The sequence below is a fragment of the Somniosus microcephalus genome, unplaced genomic scaffold (genome assembly GCF_052327205.1).
Source record: "Somniosus microcephalus isolate GS21.2 unplaced genomic scaffold, FLI_Smic_1.0 unresolved_chr9, whole genome shotgun sequence".
NCBI lineage: Eukaryota > Metazoa > Chordata > Chondrichthyes > Squaliformes > Somniosidae > Somniosus > Somniosus microcephalus.
Genome location: NW_028225187.1, coordinates 5,049,342 through 5,063,088, shown reverse-complemented (window position 1 = coordinate 5,063,088; position 13,747 = coordinate 5,049,342). Strand labels below are relative to the sequence as shown.

Here is a 13,747-nt window from a genome sequence, read left to right as displayed (position 1 = left end):
TGGAACTGCATGTGACAGAGCAGTTCAATCCTCAGGCCCTGATTGGACACATTCAATGGGGGTGTTCTCGCGCCGCTCTATGTGATTGGTTGGTTGTTGTCATGTGATCAGGGTGCAGAGCGATGCAAGGAAGCTGCAGTTCTCTGGCAATTGTAATAGTTGCAAGCTTTCCATTCTAATCCATGTATGTGTAAACCTGAGGAAAGTGTAGAAAAGGGTTTTCAGAATGGATTATCCACTGTGGCCGATTTTCCTGCTGGATTTTAATGCAAGAACGCTGCACTTGGAGTATTGGTATAAGGGATGTAGAATATCGATGCTGCCTGGCAGAAGACTGATCGATGAAGCGATTGTTCCCATTGGAAACAGGAAGGCAGCAGCAGTATGCTCACCACTGTTCATTTCACGGAATCAAAGACTCCATTTTTAAACAATAGATGTGTTTGCAAAAATTAAAAATTACTCACGTCTCTGGGTGGGCTCAAACCACCAACCTTTCAGTTAACAGCCGAACGCGCTGGCCCATTGCGCCACAGAGACAGACACGAAAATGTTTGCAATTGGAATTATTCCAAATGAACCCATGTGATTATGTGCCAGAGTGTTCACAGCAGAGGCACCGATTTCGAAGCAAATGAGAAGCTGCGTGGGTCCAAACCACTGTCAGGGTAGTCGTGGCCGAGTGGTTAAGGCGATGGACTAGAAATCCATTGGGGTTTCCCCGCGCAGGTTCGAATCTTGCCGACTGCAGCATCGAGGACGTCGTCCCAAATGATCGGTTTTTATTTAATTTGAACTGCTGCCTTTCGGTTCCTCTGCCGAGATTCAAAGCTACAATCAAACAAAGTTTCAAGCAGAAAGTATAACAAGCACTTCACCCCATTATGACATTACGAGAGGCCTAAGCCAAAGGAGAATGCAACGTTATTTAACGCTCTTGAAACCGTCAAAGCAATTTTAACCGTCGAAAATATTTTATTTTGCAACCCATTGAAGAAAATGCACGTCTTCCGCGCAGCCATCTTCCAGTTGATGCTGCTTCCTGCTGCGATGCTTATTTAGTGAACTAAGGCAGATGAGCCAGAGTTCTCAACACCGCCGGCCTAAATCGGTGCATTAGATCATAAGAAATAGGAGCAGGATTTGGCCATGCGGCCCTCGATCATGCTCCGCCATTCAATAAGATCATGGCTGATCCTCTACCTCAACTGAAAGTTACCGACCTTGCCCCATATACCTTGATTTCCGTAATGTACATATCCATCTCAGTTAGGAATGTACTCAACGACTGAACAACCACAGCCCTCTGCGTTGGAAAACTCCAAAGATACACAACCCTTACAATGAAGCAATTTCTCCTCATCTCAATCTTAAATGGCCGGCCCCTTATTCTGAAACTTTGACCCCTAGTTCGGGCTCCACAGCCAGGGTAAACAACCTCTCAGAATCCGCCGAGTCAAGCCATGAAAGAATTTATATGTTCTTCCTTCGTAGCGTCTGCTGAATTCATTTCACCACAGAAAACTAAGTTTAGCTGGATCGACAACCAGCAGGAAAAACAATGCAGCCAAAGATTTATTCTCCAACCACATTCCCTGAGGCACGCGGCCATACAAAGGGACAAAAGCAGCACACAAGAGAAAAGGCGATTTGAATCCCGTTCGTAGTGTCGAATTTCCTCAATTTGACCGAACGCCATATGAAGCAACAATTTGAATCAGATATTGCATTTAATTTCAGTCGCAAAATGTTAAGCGATCACACACTGCAAACCGCACGCAAAAAGAAAATCACCAAGCCCGTGCGAGGCACTAAACCGCATTCAAATACAGCAACCAAATCAGTTAGCGTCAAAGATTTTGTCATTAGAAATTCATACCTCTAGCATTTGGCTGAAAACAAGAGATTGCAGGGGCTGCTCGCTTCTCGGCCGCGGCGCTAGCGACAGCAACAAGTCATCCGGTCACAGCTGAGTCCTCCAACTTACTGGAACAGCATGTGACAGAGCAGTTCAATCCTCAGGCCCTGATTGGACACATTCAATGGGGGTGTTCTCGCGCCGCTCTATGTGATTGGTTGGTTGTTGTCATGTGATCAGGGTGCAGGGCGATGCAAGGAAGCTGCAGTTCTCTGGAAATTGTAATAGTTGCAAGCTTTCCATTCTAATCCAAGTATGTGTAAACCTGAGGAAAGTGTAGAAAAGGGTTTTCAGAATGGATTATCCACTGTGGCCGATTTTCCTGCTGGATTTTAATGCAAGAACGCTGCACTTGGAGTATTGGTATAAGGGATGTAGAATATCCATGCTGCCTGGCAGAAGACTGATCGATGAAGCGATTGTTCCCATTGGAAACAGGAAGGCAGCAGCAGTATGCTCACCACTGTTCATTTCACGGAATCAAAGACTCCATTTTTAAACAATAGATGAGTTTGCAAAAATTTAAAGTTACTCACGTCTCTGGGTGGGCTCGAACCACCAACCTTTCAGTTAACAGCCGAACACGCTGGCCCATTGCACCACAGAGACAGACACGAAAATGTTTGCAATTGGAATTATTCCACATGAACCCATGTGATTATGTGCCAGAGTGTTCACAGCAGAGGCACCGATTTCGAAGCAAATGAGAAGCTGCGTGGGTCCAAACCACTGTCAGGGTAGTCGTGGCCGAGTGGTTAAGACGGTGGATTAGAAATCCATTGGGGCTTACCCGCGCAGATTCGAATCCTGCCGACTACGGCACCGAGAACGTCGTCCCAAATGATCGGTTTTTACTTAATTTGAACTGCTGCCTTTCGGTTTCTCTGCCGAGATTCAAAGCTGCAATCAAACAAAGTTTCAAGCAGAAAGTATAACAAGCACTTAACCCCATTATGACATTACGAGAGGCCTAAGCCAAAGGAGAATGCTACGTTATTTAACGCTCTTGAAACCGTCAAAGCAATTTTAACCGTCGAAAATATTTTATTTTGCAACCCATTGAAGAAAATGCACGTCTTCCGCGCAGCCATCTTCCAGTTGATGCTGCTTCCTGCTGCGATGCTTATTTAGTGAACTAAGGCAGATGAGCCAGAGTTCTCAACACCGCCGGCCTAAATCGGTGCATTAGATCATAAGAAATAGGAGCAGGATTTGGCCATGCGGCCCTCGATCATGCTCCGCCATTCAATAAGATCATGGCTGATCCTCTACCTCAACTGAAAGTTACCGACCTTGCCCCATATACCTTGATTTCCGTAATGTACATATCCATCTCAGTTAGGAATGTACTCAACGACTGAACAACCACAGCCCTCTGCGTTGGAAAACTCCAAAGATACACAACCCTTACAATGAAGCAATTTCTCCTCATCTCAATCTTAAATGGCCGGCCCCTTATTCTGAAACTTTGACCCCTAGTTCGGGCTCCACAGCCAGGGTAAACAACCTCTCAGAATCCGCCGAGTCAAGCCATGAAAGAATTTATATGTTCTTCCTTCGTAGCGTCTGCTGAATTCATTTCACCACAGAAAACTATGTTTAGCTGGATGGACAACCAGCAGGAAAAACAATGCAGCCAAAGATTTATTCTCCAACCACATTCCCTGAGGCACGCGGCCATACAAAGGGACAAAAGCAGCACACAAGAGAAAAGGCGATTTGAATCCCGTTCGTAGTGTCGAATTTCCTCAATTTGACCGAACGCCATATGAAGCAACAATTTGAATCAGATATTGCATTTAATTTCAGTCGCAAAATGTTAAGCGATCACACACTGCAAACCGCACGCAAAAAGAAAATCACAAGGCCCGTGCGAGGCACTAAACCGCATTCAAATACAGCAACCAAATCAGTTAGCGTCAAAGATTTTGTCATTAGAAATTCATACCTCTAGCATTTGGCTGAAAACAAGAGATTGAAGGGGCTGCTCGCTTCTCGGCCGCGGCGCTAGCGACAGCAACAAGTCATCCGGTCACAGCTGAGTCCTCCAACTTACTGGAACAGCATGTGACAGAGCAGTTCAATCCTCAGGCCCTGATTGGACACATTCAATGGGGGTGTTCTCGCGCCGCTCTATGTGATTGGTTGGTTGTTGTCATGTGATCAGGGTGCAGGGCGATGCAAGGAAGCTGCAGTTCTCTGGCAATTGTAATAGTTGCAAGCTTTCCATTCTAATCCAAGTATGTGTAAACCTGAGGAAAGTGTAGAAAAGGGTTTTCAGAATGAATTATCCACTGTGGCCGATTTTCCTGCTGGATTTTAATGCAAGAACGCTGCACTTGGAGTATTGGTATAAGGGATGTAGAATATCCATGCTGCCTGGCAGAAGACTGATCGATGAAGCGATTGTTCCCATTGGAAACAGGAAGGCAGCAGCAGTATGCTCACCACTGTTCATTTCACGGAATCAAAGACTCCATTTTTAAACAATAGATGAGTTTGCAAAAATTTAAAGTTACTCACGTCTCTGGGTGGGCTCGAACCACCAACCTTTCAGTTAACAGCCGAACACGCTGGCCCATTGCACCACAGAGACAGACACGAAAATGTTTGCAATTGGAATTATTCCACATGAACCCATGTGATTATGTGCCAGAGTGTTCACAGCAGAGGCACCGATTTCGAAGCAAATGAGAAGCTGCGTGGGTCCAAACCACTGTCAGGGTAGTCGTGGCCGAGTGGTTAAGGCGGTGGATTAGAAATCCATTGGGGTTTACCCGCGCAGATTCGAATCCTGCCGACTACGGCACCGAGAACGTCGTCCCAAATGATCGGTTTTTACTTAATTTGAACTGCTGCCTTTCGGTTTCTCTGCCGAGATTCAAAGCTGCAATCAAACAAAGTTTCAAGCAGAAAGTATAACAAGCACTTAACCCCATTATGACATTACGAGAGGCCTAAGCCAAAGGAGAATACTACGTTATTTAACGCTCTTGGAACCGTCAAAGCAATTTTAACCGTCGAAAATATTTTATTTTGCAACCCATTGAAGAAAATGCACGTCTTCCGCGCAGCCATCTTCCAGTTGATGCTGCTTCCTGCTGCGATGCTTATTTAATGAACTGAGGCAGATGAGCCACAGTTCTCAACTCCGCCGGCCTAAATCGCTACATTAGATCATAAGAAATAGGAGCAGGATTTGGCCATGCGGCCCTCGATCATGCTCCGCCATTCAATAAGATCATGGCTGATCCTCTACCTCAACTGAAAGTTACCGACCTTGCCCCATATACCTTGATTTCCGTAATGTACATATCCATCTCAGTTAGGAATGTACTCAACGACTGAACCACCACAGCCCTCTGCGTTAGAAAACTCCAAAGATACACAACCCTTAAAATGAAGCAATTTCTCCTCATCTCAATCTTAAATGGCCGGCCCCTTATTCTGAAACTTTGACCCCTAGTTCGGGCTCCACAGCCAGGGTAAACAACCTCTCAGAATCCGCCCAGTCAAGCCATGAAAGAATTTATATGTTCTTCCTTCGTAGCGTCTGCTGAATTCATTTCACCACAGAAAACTATGTTTAGCTGGATGGACAACCAGCAGGAAAAACAATGCAGCCAAAGATTTATTCTCCAACCACATTCCCTGAGGCACGCGGCCATACAAAGGGACAAAAGCAGCACACAAGAGAAAAGGCGATTTGAATCCCGTTCGTAGTGTCGAATTTCCTCAATTTGACCGAACGCCATATGAAGCAACAATTTGAATCAGATATTGCATTTAATTTCAGTCGCAAAATGTTAAGCGATCAGACAGTGCAAACCGCACACAAAAAGAAAATCACAAGGCCCGTGCGAGGCACTAAACCGCATTCAAATACAGCAACCAAATCAGTTAGCCTCAAAGATTTTGTCATTAGAAATTCATACCTCTCGCATTTGGCTGAAAACAAGAGATTGCAGGGGCTGCTCGCTTCTCGGCCGCGGCGCTAGCGACAGCAACAAGTCATCCGGTCACAGCTGAGTCCTCCAACTTACTGGAACTGCATGTGACAGAGCAGTTCAATCCTCAGGCCCTGATTGGACACATTCAATGGGGGTGTTCTCGCGCCGCTCTATGTGATTGGTTGGTTGTTGTCATGTGATCAGGGTGCAGGGCGATGCAAGGAAGCTGCAGTTCTCTGGCAATTGTAATAGTTGCAAGCTTTCCATTCTAATCCATGTATCTGTAAACCTGAGGAAAGTGTAGAAAAGGGTTTTCAGAATGGATTATCCACTGTGGCCGATTTTCCTGCTGGATTTTAATGCAAGAACGCTGCACTTGGAGTATTGGTATAAGGGATGTAGAATATCCATGCTGCCTGGCAGAAGACTGATCGATGAAGCGATTGTTCCCATTGGAAACAGGAAGGCAGCAGCAGTATGCTCACCACTGTTCATTTCACGGAATCAAAGACTCCATTTTTAAACAATAGATGAGTTTGCAAAAATTAAAAGTTACTCACGTCTCTGGGTGGGCTCGAACTACCAACCCTTTCAGTTAACAGCCGAACGCGCTGGCCCATTGCGCCACAGAGACAGACACGAAAATGTTTGCAATTGGAATTATTCCACATGAACCCATGTGATTATGTGCCAGAGTGTTCACAGCAGAGGCACCGATTTCGAAGCAAATGAGAAGCTGCGTGGGTCCAAACCCCTATCAGGGTAGTCGTGGCCGAGTGGTTAAGGCGATGGACTAGAAATCCATTGGGGTTTCCCCGCACAGGTTCGAATCCTGCCGACTATGGCATCGAGGACGTCGTCCCAAATGATCGCCTTTTACTTAATTTGAACTGCTGCCTTTCGGTTCCTCTGCCGAGATTCAAAGCTACAATCAAACAAAGTTTCAAGCAGAAAGTATAACAAGCACTTCACCCCATTATGACATTACGAGAGGCCTAAGCCAAAGGAGAATACGACGTTATTTAACGCTCTTGAAACCGTCAAAGCAATTTTAACCGTCGAAAATATTTTATTTTGCAACCCATTGAAGAAAACGCACGTCTTCCGCGCAGCCATCTTCCAGTTGATGCTGCTTCCTACTGCGATGCTTATTTAATGAACTAAGGCAGTCGAGCCACAGTTCTCAACACCGCCGGCCTAAATCGGTGCATTAGATCATAAGAAATAGGAGCAGGATTTGGCCATGCGGCCCTCGATCATGCTCCGCCATTCAATAAGATCATGGCTGATCCTCTACCTCAACTGAAAATTACCGACCTAGCCCCATATACCTTGATTTCCGTAATGTACATATCCATCTCAGTTAGGAATGTACTCAACGACTGAACCACCACATCCCTCTGCGTTAGAAAACTCCAAAGATACACAACCCTTACAATGAAGCAATTTCTCCTCATCTCAATTTTAAATGGCCGGCCCCTTATTCTGAAACTTTGACCCCTAGTTCGGGCTCCACAGACAGGGTAAACAACCTCTCAGAATCCGCCCAGTCAAGCCATGAAAGAATTTATAGGTTCTTCCTTCGTAGCGTCTGCTGAATTGATTTCACCACAGAAAACTATGTTTAGCTGGATGGACAACCAGCAGGAAAAACAATGCAGCCAAAGGTTTATTCTCCAACCACATTCCCTGAGGCACGCGGCCATACAAAGGGACAAAAGCAGCACACAAGAGAAAAGGCGATTTGAATGCCGTTCGTAGTGTCGAATTTCCTCAATTTGACCGAACGCCATATGAAGCAACAATTTGAATCAGATATTGCATTTAATTTCAGTCGCAAATTGTAAAGCGATCACACACTGCAAACCGTACGCAAAAAGAAAATCACAAGGCCCGTGCGAGCCACGAAACCGCATTCAAATACAGCTAACAAATCAGTTAGCGTCAAAGATTTTGTCATTAGAAATTCATACATCTAGCATTTGGCTGAAAACAAGAGATTGCAGGGGCTGCTCGCTTCCCGGCCGCGGCGCTAGCGACAGCAACAAGTCATCCACTCACAGCTGAGTCCTCCAACGTATTGGAACTGCATGTGACAGAGCAGTTCAATCCTCAGGCCCTGATTGGACACATTCAATGGGGGTGTTCTCGCGCCGCTCTATGTGATTGGTTGGTTGTTGTCATGTGATCAGGGTGCAGAGCGATGCAAGGAAGCTGCAGTTCTCTGGCAATTGTAATAGTTGCAAGCTTTCCATTCTAATCCATGTATGTGTAAACCTGAGGAAAGTGTAGAAAAGGGTTTTCAGAATGGATTATCCACTGTGGCCGATTTTCCTGCTGGATTTTAATGCAAGAACGCTGCACTTGGAGTATTGGTATAAGGGATGTAGAATATCCATGCTGCCTGGCAGAAGACTGATCGATGAAGCGATTGTTCCCATTGGAAACAGGAAGGCAGCAGCAGTATGCTCACCACTGTTCATTTCACGGAATCAAAGACTCCATTTTTAAACAATGGATGAGTTTGCAAAAATTAAAAGTTACTCACTTTTCTGGGTGGGCTCGAACCACCAACCTTTCAGTTAACAGCCGGACGCGCTGGCCCATTGCGCCACAGAGACAGACACAAAAATGTTTGCAATTGGAATTAATCCACATGAACCCATGTGATTATGTGCCAGAGTGTTCACAGCAGAGGCACCGATTTCGAAGCAAATGAGAAGCTGCGTGGGTCCAAACCACTGTCAGGGTAGTCGTGGCCGAGTGGTTAAGGCGATGGACTGGAAATCCATTGGGGTTTCCCTGCGCAGGTTCGAATCCTGCCGACTACGGCACCGAGGACGTCGTCCCAAATGATCGCTTTTTACTTAATTTGAACTGCTGCCTTTCGGTTCCTCTGCCGAGATTCAAAGCGACAATCAAACAAAGTTTCAAGCAGAAAGTATAACAAGCACTTCACCCCATTATGACATTACGAGAGGCCTAAGCCAAAGGAGAATACTACGTTATTTAACGCTCTTGGAACCGTCAAAGCAATTTTAACCGTCGAAAATATTTTATTTTGCAACCCATTGAAGAAAATGCACGTCTTCCGCGCAGCCATCTTCCAGTTGATGCTGCTTCCTACTGCGATGCTTATTTAATGAACTAAGGCAGACGAGCCACAGTTCTCAACACCGCCGGCCTAAATCGCTACATTAGATCATAAGAAATAGGAGCAGGATTTGGCCATGCGGCCCTCGATCATGCTCCGCCATTCAATAAGATCATGGCTGATCCTCTACCTCAACTGAAAGTTACCGACCTTGCCCCATATACCTTGATTTCCGTAATGTACATATCCATCTCAGTTAGGAATGTACTCAACGACTGAACCACCACAGCCCTCTGCGTTAGAAAACTCCAAAGATACACAACCCTTACAATGAAGCAATTTCTCCTCATCTCAATCTTAAATGGCCGGCCCCTTATTCTGAAACTTTGACCCCTAGTTCGGGCTCCACAGCCAGGGTAAACAACCTCTCAGAATCCGCCCAGTCAAGCCATGAAAGAATTTATATGTTCTTCCTTCGTAGCGTCTGCTGAATTCATTTTCCACAGAAAACTATGTTTAGCTGGATGGACAACCAGCAGGAAAAACAATGCAGCCAAAGATTTATTCTCCAACCACATTCCCTGAGGCACGCGGCCATACAAAGGGACAAAAGCAGCACACAAGAGAAAAGGCGATTTGAATCCCGTTCGTAGTGTCGAATTTCCTCAATTTGACCGAACGCCATATGAAGCAACAATTTGAATCAGATATTGCATTTAATTTCAGTCGCAAAATGTTAAGCGATCACACACTGCAAACCGCACGCAAAAAGAAAATCACAAGGCCCGTGCGAGGCACTAAACCGCATTCAAATACAGCAACCAAATCAGTTAGCCTCAAAGATTTTGTCATTAGAAATTCATACCTCTAGCATTTGGCTGAAAACAAGAGATTGCAGGGGCTGCTCGCTTCCCGGCCGCGGCGCTAGCGACAGCAACAAGTCATCCGGTCACAGCTGAGTCCTCCAACTTACTGGAACTGCATGTGACAGAGCAGTTCAATCCTCAGGCCCTGATTGGACACATTCAATGGGGGTGTTCTCGCGCCGCTCTATGTGATTGGTTGGTTGTTGTCATGTGATCAGGGTGCAGGGCGATGCAAGGAAGCTGCAGTTCTCTGGCAATTGTAATAGTTGCAAGCTTTCCATTCTAATCCATGTATGTGTAAACCTGAGGAAAGTGTAGAAAAGGGTTTTCAGAATGGATTATCCACTGTGGCCGATTTTCCTGCTGGGTTTTAATGCAAGAACGCTGCGCTTGGAGTATTGGTATAAGGGATGTAGAATATCCATGCTGCCTGGCAGAAGACTGATCGATGAAGCGATTGTTCCCATTGGAAACAGGAAGGCAGCAGCAGTATGCTCACCACTGTTCATTTCACGGAATCAAAGACTCCATTTTTAAACAATAGATGAGTTTGCAAAAATTAAAAGTTACTCACGTCTCTGGGTGGGCTCGAACCACCAACCTTTCAGTTAACAGCCGAATGCGCTGGCCCATTGCGCCACAGAGACAGACACAAAAATGTTTGCAATTGGAATTATTCCACACGAACCCATGTGATTATGTGCCAGAGTGTTCACAGCAGAGGCACCGATTTCGAAGCAAATGAGAAGCTGCGTGGGTCCAAACCACTGTCAGGGTAGTCGTGGCCGAGTGGTTAAGGCGATGGACTAAAAATCCATTGGGGTTTCCCCGCGCAGGTTCGAATCCTGCCGACTACGGCACCGAGGACGTCGTCCCAAATGATCACTTTTTACTTAATTTGAACTGCTGCCTTTCGGTTCCTCTGCCGAGATTCAAAGCGACAATCAAACAAAGTTTCAAGCAGAAAGTATAACAAGCACTTCACCCCATTATGACATTACGAGAGGCCTAAGCCAAAGGAGAATACTACGTTATTTAACGCTCTTGAAACCGTCAAAGCAATTTTAACCGTCGAAAATATTTTATTTTGCATCCCATTGAAGAAAATGCACGTCTTCCGCGCAGCCATCTTCCAGTTGATGCTGCTTCCTACTGCGATGCTTTTTTAATGAACTAAGGCAGACGAGCCACAGTTCTCAACACCGCCGGCCTAAATCGCTACATTAGATCATAAGAAATAGGAGCAGGATTTGGCCATGCGGCCCTCAATCATGCTCCGCCATTCAATAAGATCATGGCTGATCCTCTACCTCAACTGAAAGTTACCGACCTTGCCCCATATACCTTGATTTCCGTAATGTACATATCCATCTCAGTTAGGAATGTACTCAACGACTGAACCACCACAGCCCTCTGCTTTAGAAAACTCCAAAGATACACAACCCTTACAATGAAGCAATTTCTCCTCATCTCAATCTTAAATGGCCGGCCCCTTATTCTGAAACTTTGACCCCTAGTTCGGGCTCCACAGCCAGGGTAAACAACCTCTCAGAATCCGCCCAGTCAAGCCATGAAAGAATTTATGTGTTCTTCCTTCGTAGCGTCTGCTGAATTCATTTCACAACAGAAAACTATGTTTAGCTGGATGGACAACCAGCAGGAAAAACAATGCAGCCAAAGATTTATTCTCCAACCACATTCCCTGAGGCACACGGCCATACAAAGGGACAAAAGCAGCACACAAGAGAAAAGGCGATTTGAATCCCGTTCGTAGTGTCGAATTTCCTCAATTTGACCGAACGCCATATGAAGCAACAATTTGAATCAGATATTGCATTTAATTTCAGTCGCTAAATGTTAAGCGATCAGACACTGCAAACCGCACGCAAAAAGAAAATCACAAGGCCCGTGCGAGGCACTAAACCGCATTCAAATACAGCAACCAAATCAGTTAGCGTCAAAGATTTTGTCATTAGAAATTCATACCTCTAGCATTTGGCTGAAAACAAGAGATTGCAGGGGCTGCTCGCTTCTCGGCCGCGGCGCTAGCGACAGCAACAAGTCATCCGGTCACAGCTGAGTCCATCAACTTACTGGAACTGCATGTGACAGAGCAGTTCAATCCTCAGGCCCTGATTGGACACATTCAATGGGGGTGTTCTCGCGCCGCTCTATGTGATTGGTTGGTTGTTGTCATGTGATCAGGGTGCAGGGCGATGCAAGGAAGCTGCAGTTCTCTGGCAATTGTAATAGTTGCAAGCTTTCCATTCTAATCCATGTATGTGTAAACCTGAGGAAAGTGTAGAAAAGGGTTTTCAGAATGGATTATCCACTGTGGCCGATTATCCTGCTGGATTTTAATGCAAGAACGCTGCACTTGGAGTATTGGTATAAGGGATGTAGAATATCCATGCTGCCTGGCAGAAGACTGATCGATGAAGCGATTGTTCCCATTGGAAACAGGAAGGCAGCAGCAGTATGCTCACCACTGTTCATTTCACGGAATCAAAGACTCCATTTTTAAACAATAGATGAGTTTGCAAAAATTAAAAGTTACTCACGTCTCTGGGTGGGCTCGAACCACCAACCTTTCAGTTAACAGCCGAACGCGCTGGCCCATTGCGCCACAGAGACAGACACGAAAATGTTTGCAATTGGAATTATTCCACATGAACCCATGTGATTATGTGCCAGAGTGTTCACAGCAGAGGCACCGATTTCGAAGCAAATGAGAAGCTGCGTGGGTCCAAACCACTGTCACGGTAGTCGTGGCCGAGTGGTTAAGGCGATGGACTAGAAATCCATTGGGGTTTCCCCGCGAAGGTTCGAATCCTGCCGATTACAGCACCGAGGACGTCGTCCCAAATGATCGCTTTTTACTTAATTTGAACTGCTGCCTTTCGGTTCCTCTGCCGAGATTCAAAGCTGCAATCAAACAAAGTTTCAAGCAGAAAGTATAACAAGCACTTCACCCCATTATGACATTACGAGAGGCCTAAGCCAAAGGAGAATACTACGTTATTTAACGCTCTTGAAACCGTCAAAGCAATTTTAACCGTCGAAAATATTTTATTTTGCAACCCATTGAAGAAAACGCACGTCTTCCGCGCAGCCATCTTCCAGTTGATGCTGCTTCCTACTGCGATGCTTATTGAATGAACTAAGGCAGACGAGCCACAGTTCTCAACACCGCCGGCCTAAATCGGTGCATTAGATCATAAGAAATAGGAGCAGGATTTGGTCATGCGGCCCTCGATCATGCTCCGCCATTCAATAAGATCATGGCTGATCCTCTACCTCAACTGAAAATTACCGACTTAGCCCCATATACCTTGATTTCCGTAATGTACATATCCATCTCAGTTAGGAATGTACTCAACGACTGAACCACCACATCCCTCTGCGTTAGAAAACTCCAAAGATACACAACCCTTACAATGAAGCAATTTCTCCTCATCTCAATCTTAAATGGCCGGCCCCTTATTCTGAAACTTTGACCCCTAGTTCGGGCTCCACAGCCAGGGTAAACAACCTCTCAGAATCCGGCCATTCAAGCCATGAAAGAATTTATATGTTCTTCCTTCGTAGCGTCTGCTGAATTCATTTCACCACAGAAAACTATGTTTAGCTGGATGGACAACCAGCAGGAAAAACAATGCAGCCAAAGATTTATTCTCCAACCACATTCCCTGAGGCACGCGGCCATACAAAGGGACAAAAGCAGCACACAAGAGAAAAGGCGATTTGAATCCCGTTCGTATTGTCGAATTTCCTCAATTTGACCGAACGCCATATGAAGCAACAATTTGAATCAGATATTGCATTTAATTTCAGTCGCAAAATGTTAAGCGATCACACACTGCAAACCGTACGCAAAAAGAAAATCACAAGGGCCGTGCGAGGCACTAAACCGCATTCA

The 13,747-nt window shown here is 45.5% G+C and overlaps 9 non-coding genes across 9 annotated transcripts; 6 read left to right on the top strand and 3 right to left on the bottom strand.

Moving 5' to 3' along the window:
- Window positions 1-466: 466 nt before the first annotated feature.
- trnan-guu (transfer RNA asparagine (anticodon GUU)) lies at window positions 467-540 on the bottom strand. The gene has a single exon. It is a non-coding gene; the product is annotated as a tRNA-Asn (tRNA).
- Window positions 541-668: 128 nt separating this feature from the next.
- trnas-aga (transfer RNA serine (anticodon AGA)) lies at window positions 669-750 on the top strand. The gene has a single exon. It is a non-coding gene; the product is annotated as a tRNA-Ser (tRNA).
- A 3,892-nt stretch (window positions 751-4,642) lies between these two features.
- trnas-aga (transfer RNA serine (anticodon AGA)) lies at window positions 4,643-4,724 on the top strand. The gene has a single exon. It is a non-coding gene; the product is annotated as a tRNA-Ser (tRNA).
- A 1,906-nt stretch (window positions 4,725-6,630) lies between these two features.
- trnas-aga (transfer RNA serine (anticodon AGA)) lies at window positions 6,631-6,712 on the top strand. Its single transcript has one exon. It is a non-coding gene; the product is annotated as a tRNA-Ser (tRNA).
- A 1,905-nt stretch (window positions 6,713-8,617) lies between these two features.
- On the top strand, window positions 8,618-8,699 carry trnas-gga (transfer RNA serine (anticodon GGA)). Its single transcript has one exon. It is a non-coding gene; the product is annotated as a tRNA-Ser (tRNA).
- A 1,702-nt stretch (window positions 8,700-10,401) lies between these two features.
- trnan-guu (transfer RNA asparagine (anticodon GUU)) lies at window positions 10,402-10,475 on the bottom strand. The gene has a single exon. It is a non-coding gene; the product is annotated as a tRNA-Asn (tRNA).
- Window positions 10,476-10,603: 128 nt separating this feature from the next.
- trnaf-aaa (transfer RNA phenylalanine (anticodon AAA)) lies at window positions 10,604-10,685 on the top strand. Its single transcript has one exon. It is a non-coding gene; the product is annotated as a tRNA-Phe (tRNA).
- Window positions 10,686-12,388: 1,703 nt separating this feature from the next.
- On the bottom strand, window positions 12,389-12,462 carry trnan-guu (transfer RNA asparagine (anticodon GUU)). Its single transcript has one exon. It is a non-coding gene; the product is annotated as a tRNA-Asn (tRNA).
- Window positions 12,463-12,590: 128 nt separating this feature from the next.
- On the top strand, window positions 12,591-12,672 carry trnas-aga (transfer RNA serine (anticodon AGA)). The gene has a single exon. It is a non-coding gene; the product is annotated as a tRNA-Ser (tRNA).
- Window positions 12,673-13,747: the final 1,075 nt, after the last annotated feature.